We start from the raw sequence: 12,612 nt of genomic DNA on the forward strand, positions 1-12,612 counted from the left end.
TCGAGAGTACAGCTGTACTTCAGCCATATTACTTTCCGTATTTATTGCCGTGAAGCAAGGCCAGCCACACCGTGATTAACACGAGGGGACCCGTCGCGGCTTCGGCCCGGCGGGCAGGTTTTAAATGAACGCAACACCCATGCTCGAAACTCTTCTTAGCTCTGTGACGAGAAACCCATGAAAATGATTGCTTCTCCTCCACTCACCGTGGAGAGAACGATCGAAAAATTTTAAAAAAACCTGAACAGTGGATCACTCGGCTCGTGGGTCGATGAAGAACGCAGCAAATTGCGCGTCGACATGTGAACTGCAGGATACATGAACATCGACATTTCGAACGCATATTGCGGTCCATGTATTCCGTTCCCGGATCACGCCTGGCTGAGGGTCGGTTGCTAAAACTGAACGCGACATTGCGTTCGAAGGGTGGGAGCGTCGCGGTTCGTGCGACCACGGCCGCCGCCGCGTATCCTGAAAAGAGCTTTACCCCGGTGGAGGTGGACCGGTCGACACCACCACTGAGAGTGTGTGAGACGGGAGGGTTGGTCCGCGCAGCGTCTTTGTGTCTGCTGGCGCCAGTTCGCCACGCTTGTCCCGCGACCAAGCTCGAAAGTGTGTGTTGTGTGTGCAGCAACCGAACATTTTGTGCGATACACACAAACCAAACAGGACCGCAGAGCAGGCGAGACTACCCGCTGAATTTAAGCATATTATTAAGCGGAGGAAAAGAAACTAACAAGGATTCCCTTAGTAGCGGCGAGCGAACAGGGAAGAGCCCAGCACGAATCTCGCAGGTTCACCCTGCCGAGAAATGTGGTGTTTGGGAGGGTCCACTTATCCCAGGAACCTGCTGCGAGTTCAAGTCCTTCTTGAATGGGGCCACGCTCCGCAGAGGGTGCCAGGCCCGTAGAGACCGCTGCGGCTCCCGGGAGGATCTCTCCTTAGATTCGGGTTGCTTGAGAGTGCAGCCCTAAGTGGGTGGTAAACTCCATCTAAGGCTAAATATGACCACGAGACCGATAGCGAACAAGTACTGTGAGAGAAAGTTGAAAAGAACTTTGAAGAGATAGTTCAAGAGTATGTGAAACCGTTCCGGGGTAAACGTGAGAAACCTGAAAATACCGCAAACGGGGAGACAGATAATCCTCAGCACTAAGGAACCTGTACCGCAAGCTTTACCATGTGTTCTGTGGAATGCTCCATTGTCACCATTGGTCATTTCCTGTACAGTACAGACGTTTTCACGGCACGCTACGCAGGTGGAATTGTTCACTGTGTTTTGCTTTAAATTTAAGTCGCTTCGCAAGGCTCTTAATTGGGAGCCATTCGTCACTCTGGTGTTCAATGCTTGGGAAATGTGTTAAAAGGAGTTTTCGTATGCCTCTGTGGCGTAGGAGAGTAAAAGAGTTTGGTGGTGAGTGATTGCAGCTATGCTTTTCTAATCTGCCATTTCCTCGTTCCTTTCCATAATTCTTGTTTCGATCACAATAATTAATTCTATAATCTTAATGGGCTTGTTAAATAGTACAACAGTCCCACCTTTGCAATGCAACTTCAAAAACGAATGTTTTAAGAATTACAAGTACATGTTTCGTTCTATGTTTAGAACATCATCAGCATGAACTGAGTCATTGATAATGTTAGAAACAAGGTACAATGTTATGCGAAAATGTACAAATTCGAAATTATCTAAAATTACACTTATGGTGATGAAATGGATGGTTTAAAATACATTCGCATCTTGTTAAAATAGCATCTCAAAAATTGAAGATGTTTATACATAGAAGGAAATGATGTAAGGTGTGGTGTGAAGAAAGTTCTCCTGTTCAGAAGTGCGTATTTCATTAAAAATACTCGTACAGACATTAGGTGAAATAGAGTTCATATTACATTTTATGTAATGTTATGCAATAATATTGAATTAAAAATGACAGCTGTTGTTGAATAGCACTATAGCTCATTCCACGTTAAGAAAACGTTATTGCTCTTTTGCAGCTACAAGGAGAGAACAACCCCCCTCTGAGATGCCGATAATTCCTCGTGATTAAGGGATATTGTACTGTACTTTATAATGCATGAGTATTGTTTTACACTTCATTTTTTCTACCCAGATGAAGTAGATCGCACATCAGTGGTTACGTCCACCTTCTCAACATAATCTCCTTGTAACTGTATGCACCTTTGCCATCAACGTGTCAGTCTCTCGAGACCTACCAGAAACCATTCTTTCGGAATGCTGCGTACTCATGCCTTGACAGCTCTGTTCATTTCTGCAAAACCCACTAAACGGCCACCACGCAGAGCTTTCCTCATGTTCCCGAACAGGTGATATCACTTTTCGACATTTCTTTGGCGGTGGACTGCCCCTATGCTTCCATTGCATCGATTGTTTCGTTTGTGGCTCATGGTAATGGAGCCAGGTCTCATTGCCAGTCACAGCCATGAAGTCGGCTGGATCTTGATCATGGCGTTACAAAAGTTCACTGCAAACGTCCTCACGACTCTGCTTTTTCGTCATTCCATGTTAAGAAAACAGTATTGCTGTTATGACAACAAGGTTATAACAATTAAAATGCAGCACTGAATTTAAAATAACGTACAAATTGCGCAAGTGTGTAACTCGTGTTTTCTCTTGTGTGGCACTGCAGAGCGCTGTGCTCAACACCATCACGGGAAAACGCTGGCACATAAATTTGTGAAATCCACTATTTAAGTATTTAAGTTCAAGATAAAAAGCAGAAGAGACTAAGCTGCAAATTATTTTTATGAACTAAAGGGAACGGATATTTACATAGGCTATTTTTGATTTGTGCACAATCAGAGGTAAGCTAAGGCACATATAAAACCTCGGCATTGAAGTGTAAGGAAATTTGGGGAGAAAATAGACATATAGTATTTTTATAGCCTTGAGGGTTGAGGGAATCATTTAATTGCATGTAATGCATTTCTCCAGACAATGCGGGGTACTACAGTACTGTGCTGTCGTATAGTGTAGTGCTGGTTAGTTATAGGATGTTACATCTAGTGACATCACGCAGAGCTACGCTCCGACTTCAAATGCTGATCGCTCGTCACAGAAACAATGAATAGAAGAGGAAATGAATACTTGCAGTAAAAATGTATTCCTCTATCATTTAAGGGTTATTCATTTTTCTTGAACTCCCTCTTCAATAACGATTGATCTATGAGGTATTTAATTGAGATTTACCATATTCATCGTCGTGTGTTTCAACTGTTTTCCCTATATGATCACGTGAGTCTGGTTGATAGCCGAAAGCAAGTGACCACATTTCTCACGGTCACTATCCACTATGACTTGAAGCAGGACATAAGCTAGCTATTAGCGAACCGAGGTCGATAGCTGCAGTCGCTTAAGTGCGGCCAGTATCCAGTATTCGGGAGATAGTAGGTTCGAACCCCACTGTCGGCAGCCCTGAAAATGGTTTTCCGTGGTTTCCCATTTTCACACCAGGCAAATGCTGGGGCTGTACCTTAACTAAGGCCACGGCCGCTTCCTTCCCACTCCTAGCCCTTTCCTGTCCCATCGTCGCCATAAGACCTATCTGTGTCGGTGCGACGTAAAGCAACTAGCAAAAGAAAAGCTATTAGCGAGTGGACGTAATGTATTGACCTTCAGACTAAGATATTCGACGATTACAATATTGCTTGTGATTTGTGACAGTAACATAATAATTAAAAATTCTAGAGGCAGTAAATTTTAACACGGAAGACAGTGCCTGTTCTCATTTGTGGTATTTTCCGGGTACTAAATTTCGACCATAATTTTATGGTATTGCTGTGATATACTTCTTTCCTTGTATCTCGTGTTGTGTTTTATATTTCGTCATCCCTGTTTGTGATGGTGGTCGTTTTGTTATACAACTTGTTGTAAACGTTCTATGTGATGTTGGTTAAGCGTTGTTTTTCTCAGTCAAAAATGGAAAGAATACACTGGAATAGTTATTTACGTTTATATTCAAAGATGAATTTTATGTAAATAACAAAGTTTAAATCTTACATATTTCGACTAATTATCGTAAAGTGTATGATCAAAACCATTGCTAAACGTTAAAATTTAAGGTTCATTACTTTTAATATTTCAATATAGGAATTTTGTATAGTTTCCTAAGTGTTCATATGGTAATGTTTAGAGAAATTAACCCGAGGATTTTGTTAATTGAGTATTTCAAAATAAAATGATTACGAAGAACTTGGGAAACGAAATCGTAAATGATCGCCGACCATGTTTCGTTAGTGGAATACAGGGAATATTTTGTGTACAGGACGCAACTTGCTTGCCAAAGACCTGTGTAATTTACCTTGTCCCTGTCTCGATAATAATAATAAAATAATAATAATAATAATAATAATAATAATAATAATAATAATAATAATAATAATAATGTTATTTTCTTTACGTCCCACTAACTATTTTTACGGTTTTCGGAGACGCCGAGGTGCCTCAATTTAGTCCCGCAGGAGTTCTTTTACGTACCAGTAAATCTACCGTCACGAGGCTGACGTATTTGAGCACCTTCAAATACCACCGGACTGAGCCAGGATCGAACCTCCCAAGTTGGGGTCAGAAGGCCAGCGCCTCAACCTTCTGATCCACTCAGCCCACATCTATCTTGAAATCCTGTATAAATTCGAGAGAGGATTTAACATAGCGATCATCACCACCATCTCAGAAAGGATGGCGTTTATATGAGGAATACATTTGTGATATAATTGTATAGTTTTAATCTTTCTGACGCAATTTAGGGAATCCCTTCAACATGTTACTTGACTGAGCAACTATACCACTCACCGGTTGAGCCTTAAACGGGTAAAGTACATTAGCTTTATACATCCTCAAAAGCAGAGGAATACTTACATACAGTATCATTTCGTAGAATAAAATTCATTCTTCGCGCAAGTGATCTACGGTCAATCAATCAGTACTGATCTGCGATTAGGGCAGTCGCCCATGTGGCAGAATCCCCATCTGCTGTTTTACTAGCCTTTTCTTAAATGATTGCAAAGAAACTCGAAAATTATTGAACATCTCAATTTGTAAGTTATTCAAATCCCTAACTCCCCTCCATATAAAAGAATATTTGCCCCAATTTGTCCCATTGAATTCCAACTTTACCTTCATATTTTGATCTTTCCTAGTTTTGAAGACACCACTCAAACTTATTCGTCTACTAATTCCATTCAACGCCATCTCTCCACTGACAGCTCGGAACATACCACTTAGTCGAGCAGGTCGTCGCCTTTCTCCCAAGTCTTCCCAGCCCAAACATTGCAACACACTTTTAAAGCTACTCTTTTGTCGGAAATCACACAGAACAAATCGTGCTGCTATTCTTTGGATTTTTTCCAGTTCTTGAATCATGTATTCCTGTTGAGGGTTCCATATACTGGAACTATACTCCAGTTTGTGTCCTAACACTGACTGATATGCCCTCTCCTTTGGATCCTTACTAAAGCTCCTAAATACCCTCAAAACCATGTGTAGAGGTCTGGACCCTTTATTTACATTCCCGTTTATGTGATTATCCCAATGAAGTTATATCCTTATATAAACACCTATGTACTTACAATGATCCCCAAAGGGAACTTCAACCCCATCAACGCAGCAGTTAAATCTGAGAGGAATATTTCTATATGTGGAACTGACAAACTGACTTTTAACCCCGTTTATGATCATACCATTGCCTATTGTCCATCTCACAATATTATCGAGGTAACTTTTCCAGTTCCTAACATTCTTGTAACTTATACAAAAGCCTTATCTCTGATTCCACATTTTTACTCATATCACTTAAATATATAAGAAAATGTAAAGATCCAATAATACTTCCTTAAGTTCTTTAGGGATTCCCTGCTTAATTATTACACGGTCAGGTAAGGCTTCGCGTTTTCTAATCATCTGAGTTCTATTTTTTGGAATATAGCCACCCCTTCAGTCACTCTTTTGCCTAGTTCAACTACACTAATTTCTGCCAGTAGTCTCCCATGATTTACCCTATCAAATGCCTTAAATAGATCAATCGCGATACAGTCTATTGGATCTCCTGAATCCAAGATATCTGCTATATATTGCTGGAATCCTATAAGTTGAGCTTTAGAGGAATAACTTTTCCTAAACCCGAACTGCCTTCTATCGAAACGGTTACTAATTTTGCAGAAGAAAGAATGTTTTCCCAAAACATACATGCTATGAATATCAAACTGACTGGCCTGTAATTTTCACTTTTATATTAATCGCCCTTTCCTTTACACACAGGGGCTACTGTAGCACATCTCCTTTTATTTGGTATAGCTCCTTAAAGCAAACAATAATCAAATAAGTACTTCAGATATGGTACCATATCCCAACCCATTGTCTTTAGCATATCCTCCGAAACCTTGTCAATTCCTGCTGCTTTTCTAGGTTTCAATATGTTATCATAGGTAAATTTGAATACTTCTTTAGTATTAGTGACCTCCTCTATCTGAACATTACCCTTGTAACCAGGAATGTTTACCGAATACTTCTGCCGTTTGAAGATCCTCGCATACACAATCCACCTGTTCATTAATGATTCCTGGAATGTCCTTCATGGAACCTGTTTCTGCCTTAAAGTACCTATACATACACTTCCATTTTTCACTAAAATTTGTATGACCACCAATTATGCTTTCCATCATGTTATCCTTATCTGACTTCTTTGCTAAATTCAGTTTTCTAGTAAGTTCCTTCAATTTCTTCTTACTTCCACAGCCCTTTCTAACTATATTTCTTTCCAACCTGCACCTCCTTCTTAGTCTCTTTACTTGTCTGTTTTAATATAGTGGTTCTTTACCATTCATTACCTCCTTTGAAGCTACAAACCTATTATCACATTACTCAACATTTGTTTTAAACCCATCCCAGAGTCTGTTTACATTTTTATTTACCGTTTTCCACCGATCATAGTTACTTTTTAAAAACTCCTTCATGCCTGTTTTATCAGCCATATGGTACTGCCTAACAGTCCTGATTATAATACCCTCCTTTCTTTCACATTTATTTTTAACTACGACAAAAAACAGCATCGTGCCTAATATCATCTATTACTTCGGTTTCTCTATAGACTCATCTGGATTTACCAGCACCACATCCAAAATATTCTTCCCTCTAGTTGTTCCATCACTTTCTGAATCAGCTGCCCTTCCCATATTAGCTTATTTGCCATTTGTTGTTCATGCTTCCTGTCGTTTGGATTAGCTTCCCAATTGACATTTTGTAAATTGAGATCACCTGCTCTATCACATTCCTTTCCATATCGTTTACAACCTAGCTGATTATCTTATCAAATAATTCTGGATCAGTGTCAGCACTACCCTTTTCCGGCCTGTACACTCCCAAGACATCAACTTAACATTTATCTTTAGTGATGAGCCTTACTGCTAGAATTTCCTGTTTGTCATCCTTAACTTTGTTGTAGCTTAAAAGTTCTTCTTTCAACAGAATGAAAACCCCCCCTCCTACTATTCCTATCCTATCTCTACGATACATACTCCAGTTACGAAAGAAAACTTCTGCATCCCTTATAGCTTCTTTCAGCCATGATTCCACTCTTATTACAACATCTGGTAAGTACATATCTGTTAAATAACTTAATACTATTCCTTTCTTTACAATACTTCTACAGTTCAACATCAACATTTTTATGTCATCCATATTTGACTTCCAAATTCCTGTACTGTTATCAAAACTCGCTAGACCACCCAGATTCTGTGAATGTACCTCGCGATAACACTTCTCAACAAATTATCTAATACGTACCACTGCCGTTTAAGTGAAGGCTATTTGAGCGCAGATTCCTGCTCCTACCAACCTATTTGGATCTAGAAATCTCACTCCCAGTTTTCCACTTACCAGAGTCTCATTTAAATCTCCAATCACCTTCCAGTCAATATCTCTCCTACTCAGTATTCCACGGATAAGAATCTCCGCTTCCTTAAATTTCACCCGTGCTACATTTACCAGATCTCACACATCCCCAACTATGTTCGTACTTATACCTGCTTGCCTTACCTTGTCGCTACCAACGTGAAACACAAGCACCTTCTCCTTTCCCTCATCTTTCTCTTCTAATTTTCTTAACATCTGTCTTAACCTAATTCGTGGATAACACTCTACTCTTGTTCCCTATCCTCCACACACTTTCCCCACATGTCTAACAATGGAATCCCCCATGACCAGAACCTCAACCCGACCCACTTCAACTTTACATTTCCCTTTCCTACCTTTTCCTTTCTCCATACTTCCACATTTCTAAGCAACATTTCCCTGTTCCCCATTTTCCCTCTGTTGTTCTTCCTACAGTGATTCGTACCGTTTACTCACATGGCACAAGTTTCAGTAATCAAACATCTAGGGATGGTAGAAGAGAATAAAGCAAATATATTTCCTTCTCTTTCTTTCGAATTCCCTTGCTTGGGACTATGCTTGTTCAGCTGTTGTATTTTCATCTTGGCCTAGTGTTGTTACATCTTCCTTTGGTGTAGCTCCTTTGTTCCCTCTGATGGGGATCAGTGGCGGCGATTAGGGGGGCGACGGGCAGTCGCCCCCCCCCCACTTTTTAGCGAAAAAAATAAATTGTATTCCATTTCATCCACCTACAACTAGGAATTATTAAAAAGGCAATTTATACAAACCCTGTTGTCTAATACCTATTTGTTTCCTTCAATTTCGTTAAATACGAAATACGCACAAAAGTCATTCGACGCAGCTGACGGATTTTTCAGTGCCACAGGAATTACAACTGATTAGTTTATAACCTTAAAATCAGAAAATAGACCCGCTCAGCAGCGTGTAGAAAACACGACTAGTATCTCATGGCATAACACCTTACTTGCGTACATGTGTAATTGTTCTTTGATGAAAATTTTATTGTATTGACTCAAAGTCTCAAAGAATAACTATTGTTACTGCAGTTAAGTTGGTAAACTGTCAGCCTTTGCTTATCTGTCGCAATTCGCTTAGAGAGCATCAAAACTTATAATTTTGTATCTATTTTGTTTCAATTTTGTCTACCTGCCAGGCCGATAGTCTTTTATCAATAAATGCTTTTTGCCCTCCAATTATAATTTATAATCGCTGCTACTTATCATGGATGCCTTTCTCCTTTTTTATTCTTTTCTCCTAAGAAACATGGACTTAGAATCCGTCTCGCAGCCTGTCGTTTTTTAAGTCTGTTCACTCTTCCTCAGTCTCCGTCAACCATGTGGTATGTATCTTCTTGTATCACCAGAAGGTGAACATGCGGTTGGTCAGTCTGTTGTGAAGCAGGCTTACAACATGACCATAGAAAACTACCCTCTTTTTCCTGGCACAGACAGTCAGCTTCCCTATCTGTGAATTGTGTCATCTCCGATATTCTCCACCTTCCCGTACCGAGAATTCTCCTCTCTCTGACTTATCATTTTTCAATCAAGCCTTTTCTGCTCAGTGACAGATGCTCCTTGACATTCAGGGCTTCCTGAAGGATGGCTGTTACATGGTGTTACGTCCTCAAATTGCGTGAAAGGCATTGTTCGTTGAATTGATTTTGAGGCTGTTGATAGGCCAGTTCTAGCTTGTTAACTCCGCAGAGAGGTCTGCTTTCTATGACAAGTTGGGTTTAGTCCAGTAACAAATATGTTTTGTTAAGTAACTAGGACTATATTGGGATTTGATTATTGAGGTACTTTTGATGTGCTTGTGTGTGGGACTGTTACGTTTCAATTTAATTGTAATCCTGTGCAGAAACTGTTAAAATGGGTGGCGTTATTGCTGTTATGCAAGCTCTGCAATGGCATGCCATTGCGTATCGTTCATGTTGAAGGACTCCAGGCTTGTGCTGTAGAGAGTACTGCAAGCAATGGGAGAACCCAAGTGATAAGGTCTATTTCAATTCATTTACAGTACAGTCTCTACACCAAGCAAATCAAGTACCTGCGCCGAAAAAGTCAAGAGGGGCAAGGTCAGAAGAACGAACTTGTTTTGCAAGAGAAGGTAGTTTTTTAAAGGATTGTAGTTAAATTGCAATGTATTATCTTCATTCGCAATCATTTCCGGAGGTGCCTCGTTTAACTTTTTCTGGCGTGTGATTACTTAATGAAACATATTATTTTGTTCTATTTTTCCTAGAAGTTTGCGCTTTGAATTTATTTTATATCTGGTAAAGAGGCCTTCCTTCTTGCCTTAAAATATTGCACATCTTAATGTTGATCATTAGGACAGATATTTTTAAAGAAAAAGTAATGTGTAACTCAGGATAAAAATTCAAATTCACAGAGCTTGATAGCTGCAGTCGCTTAAGTGCCGTCAGTATCCAGTATTCGGGAGATAGTGGGTTCGAAACCCACTGTCGGCAGCCCTGAACGTGGTTTTCCGTTGTTTCCCATTTTCATACCAGCAAATATGGTGGAGCTGTACCATAATTAAGGCCACGGTCGCTTCCTTCCCATTCCTATCCTTTTCAGATACCATCGTTGCCATAAGACCTATCTGAGTCCGTGCGACGTAAAACAACTTGTAAAAGAGGAGAAATCAAATTCCATAACTCCTTATCCATTATTTACGGAATAGTGAAGAGAAAATTAAAAATAAAACAACATAGTATGTGCAAAAAATGAAAGTAAAAAAGTATTTTGCTGGGAAAGTACACAAAGATCACACGACAATAAGGTAATGAATGCACTACTACACTCAAAATGTTATTTGCTTTACGTCCCACTAACTACTTTTTCGGTTTTGGAGACGCCGAGGTGCCGGAAGTTAATCCCACGGGAGTTCTTTTACGTACCAGTAAATCTTCCGACACGAGGCTGACGTATTTGAGCACCTTCAAATGCCACCGGACTGAGCCAGGATCGGACCTGCCACGTTGGGGTCAGAAGGCCAGCACCTCAACCGTCTGAGCCACTCAGCCCGGCACACTACTACACTACAATACTACTTAGTCGTAATAAATGTTTACCCTACAAAACCCAAACAGGATGAAAACTTCCGTTAAATACTGAATACCTAAATGAATACTAAGGAATTACATAATTCTAAACTGCAGTTAAACCTATCCTAATTACAACAACAGAATTGATTCCAGTAAGAGATAGGTACATCTACTATACTACACAAATATTCCACAGTAACAGAATAAGCCATGTCATTATGTCATTATTCGTTACACATTCAGTTTAAAGTTTGTTTGAAAAACGATGAGGGCATAATAAAACATTCAATTGATCGAACAGGCAATCAGTCAGCTAGCCATCGAGGCATTAATTTGAACTCTGGGTGGACAGAGTGATTGCCAGCTAATATCCATTAAAAATATCCCCTGAATCGTGCTATCTCACATCTCTCAGGTTTTACAAATAGTCCACTGTAGCAAAAAACAGGTAATCTGTCTTGAAAATGAGAATGGTTAAATTGATAACGATTGCAATCATAATTAATTTATAGAAAAATACATAATATTATAGTTATCATACCAAGCTGCATTCGTCTGATTTTACCAGTTGACTCATAGTATATCTCAAGTTATGTCAGGTAATATCGTCGCTGTGCGAGCAAAACCTCGTATCTCAGAATGATCTTCATATCCATTAATTTCTTCAAGTCTGCTCACGCGTCCCTGCCATGCATGTATATGCAGTCAATCAGAAAAAGTGTATTTGTTTTAATTTTCCTATTCTTATGCCTGAAGTAAAATGAACATCACCGTACCTCACTGTAGCAATGTACTGTACGTTTGCATGCCGTATTTACGCACTCCTATAGTATAATGTATTTCATTTATACATTACGAAAGAAAAATTGAATACAACGAAAATTGTTCTGATGGACTGCACATCCATATCAGGCTGGAAGGCGCGATTAGTGTTAAGGAAAAGAGTGGATAGGAAGAGCATTGTGAAATACAAGGGTTTGCTCGCGCATTGACGATATGAATTTGATGCCATACTAACGAAATTGATTAGTGATTTGTTAAGAAATAAAGTGGGTTTGTATGAATTGTTATCTTCTGCCATTTCTAAAATATTTCCAAGGCTCCAGTTTTGCTATTTATCAATCCAAGGCTTTTGATAGTGTAGATCATGGGAGATTACTGACAAAAATGACGGCAATTGGACTAGAACAAAGGATGGTTTAATAGGTGGCTACATTTCTAGAAAATAGAACGCAGATAATTAGAGTAAGTGAGGCGTTATCTAATTCCGTAATGATTAAGAGGGGGTCCCGTAGGGAGGTAATGCTGGTCTTTGTGTTTTCTTATAAACATAAATGATATGCATAAAGATCTATAATCACAGACAAGGATATTTTCGGATGAAGTTAAACTGTTTAGAGTAGTAAATGAGTTGCAGGATTGTGAGCGACTACAGGGTACTTAGACAATGTAGTGAGATGGGTGTAAATGGGATGGAAACACAAGTTGTAATTTCACCGTGAAGAAACGTGCTCTCATGTTTAATTATTGTGTTGACGGGGTAATAGTACCTCATGGGGAACAATGTCAGTATCTAGGTGTTAATGATCTTCATTGGGCTAATCATAATAACGAGGTAGTTAAGAAAGGTTACATATCTCTTCACATGGTTATGAAAGAA

At 39.6% G+C, this 12,612-nt stretch overlaps 1 non-coding gene across 1 annotated transcript; it reads left to right on the top strand.

The window, feature by feature from the left end:
- The first annotated feature begins 236 nt into the window (after window positions 1-236).
- On the top strand, window positions 237-391 carry LOC137498658 (5.8S ribosomal RNA). Its single transcript, XR_011017895.1, has one exon. It is a non-coding gene; the product is annotated as a 5.8S ribosomal RNA (ribosomal RNA).
- Window positions 392-12,612: the final 12,221 nt, after the last annotated feature.

Source organism: Anabrus simplex, chromosome 2, assembly GCF_040414725.1.
Source record: "Anabrus simplex isolate iqAnaSimp1 chromosome 2, ASM4041472v1, whole genome shotgun sequence".
Classification (NCBI taxonomy): domain Eukaryota; kingdom Metazoa; phylum Arthropoda; class Insecta; order Orthoptera; family Tettigoniidae; genus Anabrus; species Anabrus simplex.